Source organism: Leucopleurus acutus (genome assembly GCF_964270905.1).
Source record: "Leucopleurus acutus genome assembly, chromosome: 3".
NCBI lineage: Eukaryota > Metazoa > Chordata > Mammalia > Artiodactyla > Delphinidae > Leucopleurus > Leucopleurus acutus.
The window spans coordinates 21,186,818-21,201,776 of record NC_139145.1 but is presented as its reverse complement, the minus strand read 5'-3'; the positions used below and the strand labels follow the sequence as shown (position 1 = coordinate 21,201,776).

The 14,959-nt window shown below is 41.8% G+C and overlaps 1 pseudogene across 1 annotated transcript; it reads left to right on the top strand.

Moving 5' to 3' along the window:
• Positions 1 to 2,320: 2,320 nt before the first annotated feature.
• On the top strand, positions 2,321 to 3,713 carry LOC309958856 (ferritin light chain-like; annotated as a pseudogene). Its single transcript has 2 exons — positions 2,321 to 2,346; positions 3,171 to 3,713. The product of its transcript is annotated as a ferritin light chain-like (transcript).
• Positions 3,714 to 14,959: the final 11,246 nt, after the last annotated feature.

The window sequence follows — 14,959 nt, the reverse complement described above, 5'->3', positions numbered from 1 at the left end:
GCGGCAGAGGCCGGCGTGACGTTGCTAGCCTGAGGCGCGCCGTGCGTTCTCCCGGGGGAGTTGTCCCTGGATCCCGGGACCCTGGCAGTGGCGGGCTGCACAGGCTCCCCGGAAGGGGGTGTGGACAGTGACCTGTGTTCGCACACAGGCCTCCTGGTGGCGGCAGCAGCGGCCCTAGCGTCTCATGTCCGTCTCTGTGCTCCTCACTTTTAGCCGCGGCTCGCGCCCGTCCTTGGAGCTCTCCCAAGCAGCGTTCTTAATCCCCTCTCCTCGCGAACCAGGAAACAAGGAGGGAAGAAAAAGTCTCTTGCCTATTCGGCAGGTCCAGACCCCTCCTCGGACTCCCTCCCGGCTAGCCGCGGCGCACCAACGCCCTGCAGGCTGTGCTCACGCAGCCAACCCCAGTCCTCTCCCGGCGCTCCGACAGAAGCCGGAGCCTCAGCTCCCAGCCCCGCCCGCCCCGGCGGGTGAGCAGACAAGCCTCTCGGCTGGTGAGTGCCGTTCGGCCCGATCCTCTGCGCTGGAATCTCTCCGCTTTGCCCTCTGCACCCTTGTTGCTGTGCTCTCCTCCGTGGCTCCCAAGCTCCCTCACTCCACCACCCGAAGTCTCCGCCCGCGAAGGGGCTCCTAGTGTGTGGACACTTTTCCTCCTTCACAGCTCTCTCCCGCTGGTGCAGGGCCCGTCCCTATCCTTTTGTCTCTGTTTAGTTTTTTCTTTTGCCCTAACCAGGTACGTGGGGGGTTCCTTGCCTTTTGGGAGGTCTGAGGTCTTCTGCCAGCGTTCAGTAGGTGCTCCGTAGGAGTTGTTCCACGCATAGATGTATTTCTGGTGTATCTGTGGGGAGGAAGGTGATCTCCGCGTCTTACTCTTCTGCCATCTTCCCGGAAGTTTCTGGAACAAATTATTAATATATGCAAAAATTGAAATGAACTTCAAGGGAATGATGCCGAGGGAAAAATTTTGAAAAGCCGATCTCCGAAGATTAAGTAATTCATGATTATGTTTACATATTTTTCTTAAAATAACAAAACCGTGGAGATGGAGAACAGTTTAGAAGTTGCCAAGGGTTAGAGATGGGGGTAGAAGGTACAGCGGGGGAACTCTGTGAGGTTTTTGTGGTTCCAGTACAAATAATACAGCAATCTTGGTTTTAATCCCTAAAGATTTCTAAAAGCAATTCCTAATAAGAGGTGTCCAGATATTTAGTAATGGCAGATTAGAGGTATAGCTCCCCAACATAACAACTTCAAAAGAGAACATACTAATTCAATGCATATGTTAATTTCAAAAAAAAGGCCAGTCACAATACTTAAATGGTATATATCTTAACTATATTATTCTAAGTATCCAGCTATACCAGATGGACTAGCAAGATTTTCTGTACATTCAACCTTATTTAAGACAGTAAATCTTATAAGACAGTTAGAAAAAGAAAAAAAAAAAAAAAAAACAAACCTCAACTACAGTTGGATATTCTCATAGGAAGATGAGGTGCAAATATGCAGCAGCGGTTCAAAAGCTTAAGCAGTGGCACCTAAATTTGGTTGTGCATTAGAATCATCTGAAGCACTTTTTAAAAACCCTCACACTGACGGTTGGTCATCGTAGACCAATAAAATCATTTTAAATCTCCTCAGACGATGCCAATGTCTAGCCAGAACTGAGAACCAGCGGACTAAGCAGAAGGGGATGTTTCTACAAAGATCTCTTAACAATAAGTCCTTTCACCCAATCAGATTTACCTCCCCGCAAAGGGCTAAAGAACGCTAGTGTTGTCCATACTTGCTTAGCTTTAATTAGCACTTGTGACTTGCCCAAAACCTAGATCATGTTTCCCCTAAATTTCATGTTATTCCCTACGTTTTTCAAACCCAGGGCTAAGGGGTTTGCCAGGATGAGATTTTAAGTGCTCACACAGGGGAAGTCCCTGGCAAACCAGGACAGCGGTCCCTCTACATTGAAATGTAAAGCATCCTAAATAACCCTGCCACTGCTCCCAGATCCTAGTCTGTGCCAACCAGTGAAGAAAAGGCATTCTCCATTACTACCACGGCAAATGCTGCTGTACTTGCCTTGGCTGGTCCCTATCTTTTCCAGGCACCAATCCCCTTCACCTGCTGGTGGACGCTTTGGCCAGCTGACAATGCAGATATTTTCAAACTTTAAGGTGAATAAAAATCATCTGGAGGGCCTGTTATAACAGAGATCACTGAGCCCCACCAGAGCTGCTGATTCCATAGGGCTGGGACAGGGCCCTAAAACTTGAATATCTGACACATTATCAGGGGACGCTGGTAAAACTGGTCAGGTTGTTACCGAATGCAGGTTCGTCTGTCTGAAGCACAGTGAGGCCAAACAAACCTAAAGGCTGGAGTCTGGAGCAGAGAAAGGTTTATTGCAGGATCGAGCAAGGAGAGGGGTGGCCCGAGTTCCAAAACACCCTGAAATCTCCAAAGGATTTCAGCAAAGCATTTTTAAAGGCCAGGTGAGGGAGGGACGTCCCAGGGAATGTGATCAGCTCGTGCACAATCCTCTGATTGGTTGATGTTGAGGCCACAGGGCACGTAACATTATCCATCCTTAGGTGCCAGAAGGTCTGGGGGCTACGTGCTCATGATCATCAAGGAGTTAATTTCTTCCATTGGGTGGTGGTTTTTAGCATCTGAAAACTCAAGAAATATGCCTGAGATACTATTATCGGAGTACTTCAGAGAGGAACTACAGCAGAGGATATGGGGGATGGGTCTGTCCTAGGAAGGCCCCATAGGGTACTGCTTGGTTACAAGGTGACCATACTTTGAGAACCACTGCTCTAGTGGCTTGGAATGTTCAGAAAGTAATGGAAGAATCCCTTCCCAGGTCTAGATTCTAGTATCGCCAGCTATTTTGGTGGGGGGAAGGGTAAGTTTTGTCCTTGCTTGGACTTCTTGTTCATTTATATCAAAGCCTATTTGAGGCAGTGCGCTCGGCAGTCCTGCAGTTCTGTCTTTTGCTTCAACAGTGTTTGGAATGAACAGACCCAGGGACGCTCCTTGCTCCAGCCCCTGACCACCCTCCAACCTTTCTTCCTGTCGCAACCTTTGGAATCAGCCACTCAGCTATCCTCAGCCTCCAGGACAGGCCAACACCGTTTTTTGAGCTTAGCTCCTTATCACTGATCAACCACGAGTTCCCAGGTTCGTCAGAATTATTCCATCGAGGTGGAGGCCGCTGTCCACCGCCTGTTCAACATGCATCTGGGGACACTTACCTCTCTCTGAGCTTCTATTTCGACAGCAACAATGGGACTCTGGACAGTGTGGGCCACATTTTTCGCCAACTGGCTGAGGAGAAGTGTGAGGGCGCCCAGCGTCTCTTGAAAATGCAAAACCAGTGCTGTGGCCGCGCCCTCTTCCAGGATGCGCGGAAGCCTTCTCAAGATGAGTGGGGTAAAACCCAGGACGCTGTGGAAGCTGCCATTCTTAGGGGGAAGAGCCTGCACCAGGCACTATCAGATCTGCGCGCCCTGGGTTCCGCCCGCGCAGACTCCCACCTCTGTGACTTCCTGGAGAGCCGCTTCCTGGAGGAGCAGGTGAAACTCATCAAGAAGATGGGCGACCACCTGACCAACCTCCGCAGGCTGGCTGGTCCGCAGGCTGTGCTGGGCGAGTATCTCTTTGAAAGGCTCACCCTCGAGCACAAACAGGAGTCTCTGAAGTCCAGCCGCCTCTGAGGAGCCCCTCTGGCATCAGAGCTTCTGCCTGAAGCCCTGCTCTGCAGCTACTAGGCAGCTTTGTAACCGCCCTGGAGCCCTCTCCCAAGCCTTGGACCAAATGGAAACAATAACGCTTTTTGCAGAAGGAAAAAAAAAAAGCCTATTTGAAACACAAACAGAATAAAGAGGAAAAAAAGAAATATATATATATATCTATAAGTATATATATATATATTCATGGTTTTTTTCCTTTTTTAAAAAATTTATTTTACTGAAGTATAGTTGATATACAATGTTGTGTTAGTTTATGCTGTACAACAAAGTTATTCAGTTATACATATATATAATTTTTCATATTCTTTTCCATTATGGTTAATTACAGGACATTGACTATAGTTCCCTGTACTATACAGTAGGACCTTGTTGTTTATCCATCATATATATAATAGGTTACCTCTGCTAATCCCAAACTCCCAATCCATCACTCCCCCACCTCCCCCTTCCCCTCGGGAACCACAAGTTTGTGTGCTATGTCTGTGAGTCTGTTTCTGTTTCATGGATAAGTTCATTTGTATCATATTCTAGATTCCACATATAAGTAGTATCATATGGTATTTGTCTTTCTCCTTCTCACTTACTTCATTTAGTATAATAGTCTCTAGGTCCAGCCATGTTGCTGCAAATGGCATTATTTCATTCTTTTTTATAGCTGAGTAGTATTCCATTTTATATATATCACATCTTCTTTATCCATTCATCTGTGAGTGGACATTTAGGTTGTTTGCATGTCTTGGCTATTATAAATAGTGCTGCTGTGAACATAGGGGTGCATGTATGTTTTCGAATTATAGTTTTGTCCAGATATTTGCCCAGGAGTAAGATTGCTGGATCATATGGTAGCTCTATTTTTAGCTTTTTGAGGAACTGTCATAGTGTTTTCCATAGTGGTTGCACCAATTTACATCCCCACCAACAGTGTAGAAGTCAGTCAGAAAGAGAGAGACAAATACTGTATGCTAACACATATATATGGATTTAAGAAAAAAAAATGTCATGAAGAACCTAGGGGTAAAACAGGAATAAAGACACAGACTTACTAGAGAACGGACTTGAGGATATGGGGAGGGGGAAGGGTAAACTGTGACAAAGCGTGAGAGAGGCATGGACATATATTCATGTTCTTTTAACATATGAATTGCCCCACTTTATCTGTGTGAAATAAGTTTGTTCCCGTTATTGGGCTGCTTCTCAAGCTTTGCTGCTCATTTGAATTACCTAAAGAGCTTTTAAGAAAAACATTGGTGTCTGGGTCCCAGCCCCAGAGATTTTGATTCAGTAGGTCTAGGGAGGAGCCTGGGCACAGGGAGGTCTCAGAGTTCCCCAGGTGATTCTAGTGTGCAGCAACTTTGGGAACCACCTCTTGGCTTCAATCCAGCTAGTGATCAGATATTAAATCTAAGACACATGGGCTAGTGCGTGAGCTCTAGGAAGATTTGTGCCAGGGAAAATGATCGATAGTTGTGTTACTTCTCTGAAATGGATTGAAATTTCCAATTAGCATGAACAGGGGAGGGTGAATGGGTGAATGCAATAAGGTGTATCATTTACGTATTGCCCTATGTGTATGGCTAGAAGCTTTTGCAACTGAGGTCTGCCCTACTTTTCATGCTAATGGTAATGCTTGTCCTCCTAATGCAGCTGTAAACTTTATAAGCCCATAGGCAGACAGCATCACAAAATATTTACCCCTCCCCACTGGCCCACTCTCAAGCTTCTCTCCCCTTCCCCAATACACAAATGTACATCAATGCTCTTGAGACCAATATCAACATATTGACCTTCAATTCTTCTACTTTGCAGCTTCCCTCTTATCAGGACATGTCAGCATTTAGTGCAAGGACAAATGCTTGCCTCTTGGTGAGTAATGTAGACAATGCCTCCAAGAGACAAACAGCCCTTAGGGAGGGGGAAAAAGTCTTTCAAAAATGTTGATGCCCAGAGGAGGCATTTTCAGTCATCTCAGCTTAGAGGTCAAATATCCAAAATTAAAAAGGTTAAAAAAAAGAAAAAGAAGAAAGCAAGGAAGAAAAGAAGGAAACAATTTTCTTATCTCATAGTAATAAGGCAGTTTTCCTTAAAAAAAAAAAGACTTAAGCCTTAAATTCTCTTTCCTAATCAAAATGTGCTTTTCCGTCTTTAGACTATTCCTCTTATATCCTGTATTATTCATGACGTTTAATTCTTGAAATAGCACATGGCTGAAAACAGAAGCTAACCTCTTGTCCACTATGAATTAAATCTTCTTTTCCTAGGACCTGTCTACAGTGTACAATTTGGGGTTTGCCAACATAATTATTTTTTCTGAAATAAGTTACAGCATTTTGCCTTTTCAATATATAGTTATACAATATATTGTTAACACAACATAGTTAATATAGTCAATATAGTAAATACAACTATAACACACGTGATATGATGCCACTGGTGATTTTCTTCATCCATGTAATTCTGAAATTTGACAGTATAGTTTTCATATTCTAATGGGCTGAGTATTACCTTTGCGAGGATAGAACAATAAAATAAATTCATAATATTCTCGTGTGGTTTGCCCCTGGGGTGGATTACCATAATGGGGGGATATTTGAGCCTTTCCCCAAGTCATTAAAAAACCTCCAGCGAGCAGCCCCTTGTCCTCTCCAGGGAGTGGGGGGAAAGGATCTTTAATCATAATAATCCTGGGGGGAGAAATCTCAGAAATAAGACATCTGCTTCTGTGCCTTGTTGTTTTGCAGAATAGCAATGATTGCTTTAGCAGCTTCTATTGCCATGTGTGTACAATAAGTAAATGAACATAAAATTGAATGAACGCATAAAAGAAGGATAAACCCACCCAGCTTAACAAATCCACTCTCTCACCTGCTGTGCCCTGAAACATGAAAGAAAGAATCACGGGATCATAAGGATTAATAAAATAACAGTCTCTGTTAACAATATTGACAGAAGGTATAGGAAAATTTGTCTGATGTGGGACCAACAGCTTAACTGCTTAATCCTTTTTTTTTTTTTAAGGGCAACTCATTCATTTATTGTTTAAAGATTGCAAGACAACTTCTGAATTTCTGTAGCACAGTTTAAATGTTTTACTGTTTTGATAAATCAGAGTATAATAGAAAAAACAATTAGTTTCCAGTAATATCTATATCTCTATTCAGAATTAAGTCTTCCACAGACATGTAACCTGGAAACAAAATCCTGTTACAATAAGCAAAGCTTCAACAGAGCTGCTACTTTTCGGGCCAGGGAAAGGTTCATCCCTATAGGAGGAGGATGTGCTATGTAAAATGGCTGCAAGGTCACAGCCTTGAGGGCGCTGGAAGTCTATTATCCTATCCCACATTAAGTAGTTTGGTGAACTTCAAACGTCCGTTCATCTGCAACCAAGCTGGCAAACTTTAACTGATATTTCAAGCAGGTAAAAAATAAATTAAAAGAAATCCTTACACTGATGTTCCTTGATTCACACTGTTAAATGGTTCATTAACATGTAATTCTGGCTAAGAATTACATTTGAGACTCCTTGCTCAGATTTTGGTTAACAGTACAAATCTTTGAGAAATTCAAGTTCTTATTAATCAATAATTTGTCAGCTAGGCTACATTCAGGCATCAGCTGCAACTACAGAATAGGTGCACTGCCTCAGCGCTTTGGAAAGACATAATCTAGAACACTACTAGCAGACAAAATATCTGTTACTAGACAGCACAGGTGCAGTACAGCAAGACAAAAACATATATTCATGTGTGCCGCGGACCAGCCGGAGAAAGAGGATTTCACCGCCCAGGGTCAGAAGGGAAGGGGTAAGGAACTGAAGTAGCACCGAAGAATGGGGTCAGAAGGACCAAGACAATTGATGGTTGCAAGGCAAATTTTATTGCGCTACAGTTGCAGATTATCTAGACTAGAAATCGGAAGGTTGCCAGATGGTGGTTTACATTACCTACAGACTGTCTCGGCTCAAGGTTAACTTCCCTGGGAGGAAACCCATAAACCCAGAAGCATCAAAAATAACCTGCATGTGCAGGGGGAAGACAGCTTTGCTTGTCTCATTTTACATTCTTTCTGATCTCTGGGCCCTGGTGATTTATCTCCCATGGAATGGCACAAGGAGGGGAACAAGTAGGGACAGTCCCTTCGAGCAGCGGCGGCATGCCTGGCATGTCCTTACCTGCTCTCAAGGCTGACTGCTTCCCACAGGTCTTTTTTATTTTTTAACTTTTGCTGCAAAATAATTCCATGAAGTTTAGTGCCGAGAGTAGTGTACTGTTGCATGAGGATACGAAACAGACATGAGAAGATTATTATCAATAATAGGCAAATTATGGCCAGGGTAATAAATCCTGACAACCTTCCAGTAATCCAAGACTGAGGGTTTAACCACTTTAAATGATCCAGTAAAGTTTGAATTACATCTTCTGGCGAAACATCATCAAGATGTGTATTTTGTATATCCTGAATTTCAGCATTTAATTTCTTAAGATCAAGACTAATATTATTATCTGACCAAACACTCAGCAGATGCATTTTTACTTTTTCCCATTCCCAAATACAGTCACTGTACTTTTAAGGAGTAACACACATCCATGTATACTTTGCATGACAAGCTAAACGCATCCTCAATTTTAATGCTGCCATCTGATCTCCAATCCCCAAAATTGCGTTTTTAAATTCATCTAACTTGTTATTAATCCATAAATATATGTGACTTTGTAAAGATAAAGCAAGACTGGTATGTTGAGATAACTGATTAGCAAAGTGAGCATGATGAATACTCTGTGAAAGAGCAAGACCGGCAGTAGCCACAGTAGCAGACAGAGCAGCCGACGCAAGTAAACTTACTATTAGCCACCCAAGAAAGCGTCTCCTCTGCAAGGCTTTAGAGACTTCCACCCATGCCTGTACTCCAGTATCTTCATACCAAGGTTCTCTCAGATGTACAGGCACCATAACATACATGGGTTGCTTTAGTATAAGCACAGATTGCGTTCCTGCAGAAGGGAACATACAACTGCTAAAAATACAATTAACACAGCTAATATTATATCCTCCTTTGGAAGAATTACCAATGTTAATAGAACCACACAAACGTGTATATGGAGGAGCAACACAAGTTATAACAGGTGTATTGGAATAAGTTAGAGCTAGTTTCCATATATCCCAGTTCTTTTGAAATGTGATAAACCTATCTATGATGGGAAAAGAAGAGATAAGAATTGACACCTTGGTATAATCTATAGTACACCATATTTGGTTATTATTCCAAGATGCATTGCAATGTTCAAAATTGGATCCAGGAAAGTTAACGGTCGTAAGGGGAGGCAATTGATTTTTTGATTTTCTGTTAAGCATAGTAACCTTACGTCCAGCTATAAGTATCCCTTGTCCTCCAAGTAAACACTTCATACAGAAATAATTTCCTGAATCTTCACCTGTAACCTTGGCTATAGTAATAGCGGAATCCCTAAGTGGTGAGGCGTATGAGATTTGACCTCTAATATTAATAGCTTGCCCATTTTATACCAAATGATGGTATCCTTAAGATCCTCTCGTCGGCTGGTAGCCGGGCATGTAAGAGTAATGTTGGTTCCTGTAAAACGAAGGATGCCTGGAGAGCCTGACAAACTAATTGATTGATCCGTTCCCTCATAAACATCTGTATGCTCATAACTAATAGCCTTTACACATCCAGTTTCCAGATTCAATGGGCTAAGACAGACAGGATGGGTACTAAACCAGTTAGTATAATTTACAGACATATTGATTTGTTTTATATTCCCAATAAGAGGCCCATAAACACTTATCATTGTAAAATACAGGAAACTCTGCTTCAGACCAAGATATGGGTTGTAATAGTGGAGGATAAGGTACATAGGCCCAGTAAGTTGCTGCATTAACAGAGGGAACACATGAAATGGTTGCCAACATAACCAAAAATAAAGTTACAGGTGTAACAGGATTATTCTGTTGTTTCACTGACTCTTGAGCTCATGAAACCAGTTGTTTAATTTGTCCCCAAGTTGGAACAGCACTCCTTTGAGTCGTCCTGGCAAGTGGTCTCCTCTTCTTCTTCTTCTTCTGAATCAACACTGTCAAATTTTCAGGAGAGGTGCAGAGCTTCTTCATCTTCTGAACTAGGTGAGCTATGGCGAGCCATCTATTTGCTTGACTAAGCGCTCAGGAAGCCAGCAAAGTCCAGGCACTGATCTGGGAAAGATACACACGTGACCACGTCCCCAAATCAACACAGGATCAGGACCACGCCAAGTGCTGGTTGACGGATCTTTCCAGAGGACCTCCGGAGATTGAGAGGCCAATCTTGGCTCAGCCACCAACCTTCCCCCTGCAGAGCAGCCAAATTTGTCAACAGTGAGAACATTTAAAATAAACAGAGCATGATTTATAAGGTTCTGTGGTGTTGTTCTATACAATTCCCCCCTTTTTATTTTTTCAGTAGTTAGCTTTAAAGATCTATTTGCACGTTCTATAATACATTGTCCTTGAGGGTTATATGGAATGCCTGTAATATGGGTAATTTTGTAATGAATTACAAAATGTTGCAAAAGCAGCGGGCCCATTATCTGTTTTAATAATTTTGGGAAGGTTCATGAAAGCAAAACAGTGTAATAAATGAGTGATAACATGTTTAGTAGCTTCTCCGGTCTGTGCTGTAGCACAGAGGAAACCAGAATAAGTATCGATAGTGACATGAACAAACTGTAATTTCCCAAAAGACGGAATACAAGTAACATCCATTTGCCATAAATGTCTAGGTAATAATCCACGAGGATTAACAACATAATGTGGAACAGGAAGGTGAGGTAAGCATTGTGGGCATTGCTTAACAATTTGTCGGGCGGCTTCACCAGTAAGGGAAAATTGTGCGTGTAATGTAGCCGCCGACTGACGGTGTAAAGCGTGCAACGGCTGTGCTGCTTGTGAAGCAGTTTGATCATAACTTACCATAATATGAGGGTGTCCAGGACATGGACCATGAGTATCAAGAGTATGAAGATAATGAATGCAGTACATTAGCCATTCTTGACAGCATGATGAACGGAAAGGAGGAGTACGGTAAATTGGGACCTGTCCTGCTTTAGGGAAAAGAGATTGAGGAGGAGGAGTAACTTCAACTCTATTCTTGGGAGGAAAATGTACAGGATAAAGATCACGTTTAGATCGAGTTAAAACATCTGCAGTCGCATTAAGTTTAGTCAATGGACCAGGCAAGTTAGAATGAGCACGGATATACAGACCTGCAACAGGACCATCATGGGAACGAATAAGCTGTTGAAGCAAACAAAAAGAGGATGATAATTCAGGGTCATTAGTATGTCCTATGCTCTCAGTCTCCAGAAGAAATCACAAGCTAATAAGATATTTACTATCAGAAAACAAATTAAAAGATATAGAAGGCAAATGTTTAAAAGACATAATGACAGCATACAGTTCAACACGTTGAGCTGAAGTCAAGGAAGTTTCTTTAACGAGGTTTGTTCCGTGGTCAGTGATTACAGTAGCCACTCCTGAAGAAGAACCGTCCGTAAAAACCAAAGGTACATGAGGAACAGGCTGTTGCCTAATTATAGAAGGAAAGATATGAGTTAAGTTTGCTGAATTGGATCAATTTATCAGCAGGGTAATGGCGTTCCAAGGTACCTGAAAATCCTGCAAGAGCAAGACCCCATTCATTATTATGTTGAAAAAGTCAATTTTGTTGACTAACTGAATAAGGGATAATAATTTGAGAAGGTTCTATACTTATAGGTTGTAAGCATCTAGTTCTACCTTGCATTATTAAATTACTAATAAGTTCATAATAAGGGTTAATAACTTTAGAGGGTGTAGATTTCATATGAATCTATTCAATAATTCCAACAGTTTGCCATAAGACGGCAGTAGGCACATGAGGAGTTGGACAAATTATTAAGAAAATTGGAAGGTGAGTATGAATTCTAGTTAATTGTGTAGAACTGATAGATCTACTCACTATTTGTAAAGCTTGAAATCCTTCTGGAGTCATAGAGCGTGAAGAAGAAGGATCTGAGTCACCTTTAAGATTATCAAACAAAGGCTGTAATTGAGCAGTAGTAAGTTTTAAGGAAGGCCTTAGCCAATTAATATCTCCAAGTAATTTTTGAAAAGCATTTAATGTTTTTAAATTATCAACTCGAATTTGCAGTTTTTGAGGCCTAATAGTAGTGTTATCAATATATTTTCCCAAATATAAAAATGGAGATTGTCTTTGAATTTTTTTTGAGGCAATGACCAAGCCAAATGATTGTAAGGACTTTTGTAAAAATTGAAAAGCAGTCTCTAATAAAGAAATATTATCAGTGGCTAAAAGTATATCATCCATATAATGTATGAGATATAACGATGGAAACCTTTTTCTCACAGGAGTCAAGGCCTGAGCCACATATTTTTGGCATAATGTAGGACTATTTGCCATGCCCTGAGGCAATACTTTCCATTGAAATCTCCTCATGGGTTCCTTAAAATTTAAGGAAGGCAAGCTAAAAGCAAAATGTTTTCTATCTTCAGGAAACAAAGGAATAGTGAAAAAACAATCTTTTAAATCTATAACTAAAAGATGATAATTGTGTGGTATGGCTGTTGGAGAGGGTAGGCCTGGTTGAAGAGCTCCCATTATTAGCATAGTTTTATTAACAGCTCTTAGATCCTGTAATAACCTATATTTTCCAGATTTTTTCTTGATAATAAAAATAGGAGTATTCCAAGGACTACTGGAAATTTCTAAATGCCCTAATTGTTCCAGTACTAATTGTTCTGCAGCTTCTCATTTCTCCTTTGTGAGGGGCCATTGGTCCACCCATACAGGGTCATCAGTCAGCCAAGTAATTGGATCAGCAGTGAGTGGAGAATCCAAGGCGCCTAAGAAAAACCCAAACCTTGTCTATCACTTTTTATTTTCACATCAATAGGACAGACAGTTCCTTGTTGATTTGTTCCCAGCCCTTTTGTGGGAAGAAATCCTTGATACAACATCATATTAGAGACTTGAGAGTTTGGACTATAAAGTAATACTCCCATTTCTTTTAATATATCTCGGCCCCAGAGGTTTAAAGGCAGCCCAGGCAAAACATGAGGCTGGAAATATCCTGAATGGCCCTCACTATCTTGCCATTAAAAAAAACTGACTACTTTGCATAGGAGAAGAACTTTGTCCTATTCCGTGAAGTTCTGTAATAGTAGGACTAATGGGCCAACGTTTAGGCCAGTGTACCTGCGTCATAACAGAGACATCAGCTCCAGTGTCTAACAAACCTGAAAAAACCTTTCCATTAATGGTTCATTTCATTTCTGGACGTTCTTTCCCTATCTTCTGAATCCAGTAGGCAGCATTAGACGATCCAAAAGCCTTTGTTTCTCTCTTTTGATGTTGTAAAATTTGTCCATGAGGTACAAAGGGCAAAAGTAGCAATTGTGCAATTTTATCACCAGGAGAAATAGTTATTATATTTTTAATAGTTTGTGCCATGACTTTTATTTCTCCTTCGTAGTCAGAATCTATGACTCCTGGCATAACAGTTAAACCTTTCATGGCGACACTACTTCTTCCCAATAATAGTCCCATCAAACCCTTGGGTAAAGGTCCACAGATGCCCGTAGAGAGGGCCTGAGGACCCATTTCAGGAGTTAATACATATCGGGCGGAGGTACTGAGCTCCAGTCCTGCGCTTCCTGGTGTTGCTCTGGAGAGCGAGGATATTGTATGTTTCTGTTTTTGGTTAATGTCTGATTGATAATTTGAGGAGGATACACAGACATTGCCCTTATTATTTGTTGGGGCCGGGGAAGGCCCCGGGAGGAGTTCCCCGACAGTGGTGGCCCATCCTTGTGGGCCACTGAGCAACAATCTTGTGCCCAATGTTTCCCCCTATTGCATGTAGGGCATAAACCAGGGATTTTCTGACCATCTGGAGGTTTCTGAGTAGGGAAGGAAGGACTAGGGTTAGAATTAAAAGATCTACATTCTCTAGCAAAAGGACCTGCCCTTTCCGCATTTAAAACAAGTCTTTGTTTTCTTTTGATTGTTTTTAAACCCCACGTTAGTTAATGCTGCAGCCACAGCAGCACCCTGTATATAAGTAGGCCCAATGCCTGCACAAAGGCGAATATAAGCCTCCAATGTTCCCCGTTTTCTCCAAGGTCGAATCGCAGCCTGACATGCCTTATTAGCATTCTCAAAAGCAAGCTGCTTAACTACAATCGTACCAGTGAGTCCGTCCGCAATGAGTCTCCCCACCGCCTGTGACAACCTATCTACAAAATCAGCGTATGGTTCATCAGGTCCCCGTCTAATTGTTGAAAGGTCCTCAGTTTTGTGTGTAGAAGGACATTTCCTCCAGGCTTGTAATGCCAAATGATTTATTTGAGGATAAGCAACAAAGGGATAAGTTAATTGATCTTGTAAAGAAAGATATTGTCCTTCCCCAATCAGCATATGATAATCAACTGGAATATTATGGGCAGCATTCTTTTCTGCTTGTTCAGCAGCCCGTTCATAAAAATCAAACTTCCATATTAAATAATCTCCACCATTTAAACAAGCTCGTGCAATAGACTTCCAATCAGCGGGGGGAAGAGCTTCTCCTGTCAACCATAGCAGCAGTAAAAGGAGCAGTGGGCCCATATTGAGCACAGGCAGATTTTCAATCTTTCAAAACTTTCAAAGGGAGAGCCTGATGCTCCCTAGTAGCTTGTTGAGGATTATTAGGATCAGGTCTCTCTATGACGGGACAACAGAAAATAGGATCTTCTCCTCGTTTTATGGCTCCTTGTACAGCGTGCTGCAAGGGACTGAGCATTTTTACAGATGTAGATTTTTGAGGAAGACAGTCCTTATTAACCTGCAGCTTTCTCACTGACTTATCTATCACAGCCACTAGAAAATCATCCTCAGGACATTTCTCTCTTTTATGTTTACAAGCCTCATCTGTTAAGTCAAAATGTTCCTCTTCATCTAAAATATTTAAATTAATTAGCTCTTTCGGTTTAGGAAGCGGCGACACAGTAGCTGATAATACAGTCTCTCCTTCTGTCAGAGGCTTATGTTTTTCTGACTTTACATTCAAATCAACACTATCATGAGAAGAATCTAAACATATTTTTATCAGATTCCACAAACTATATGTAACAACAGGAGTATGAGTAGGCCCTCGAGACTCGTAATAATTTTTTAAATC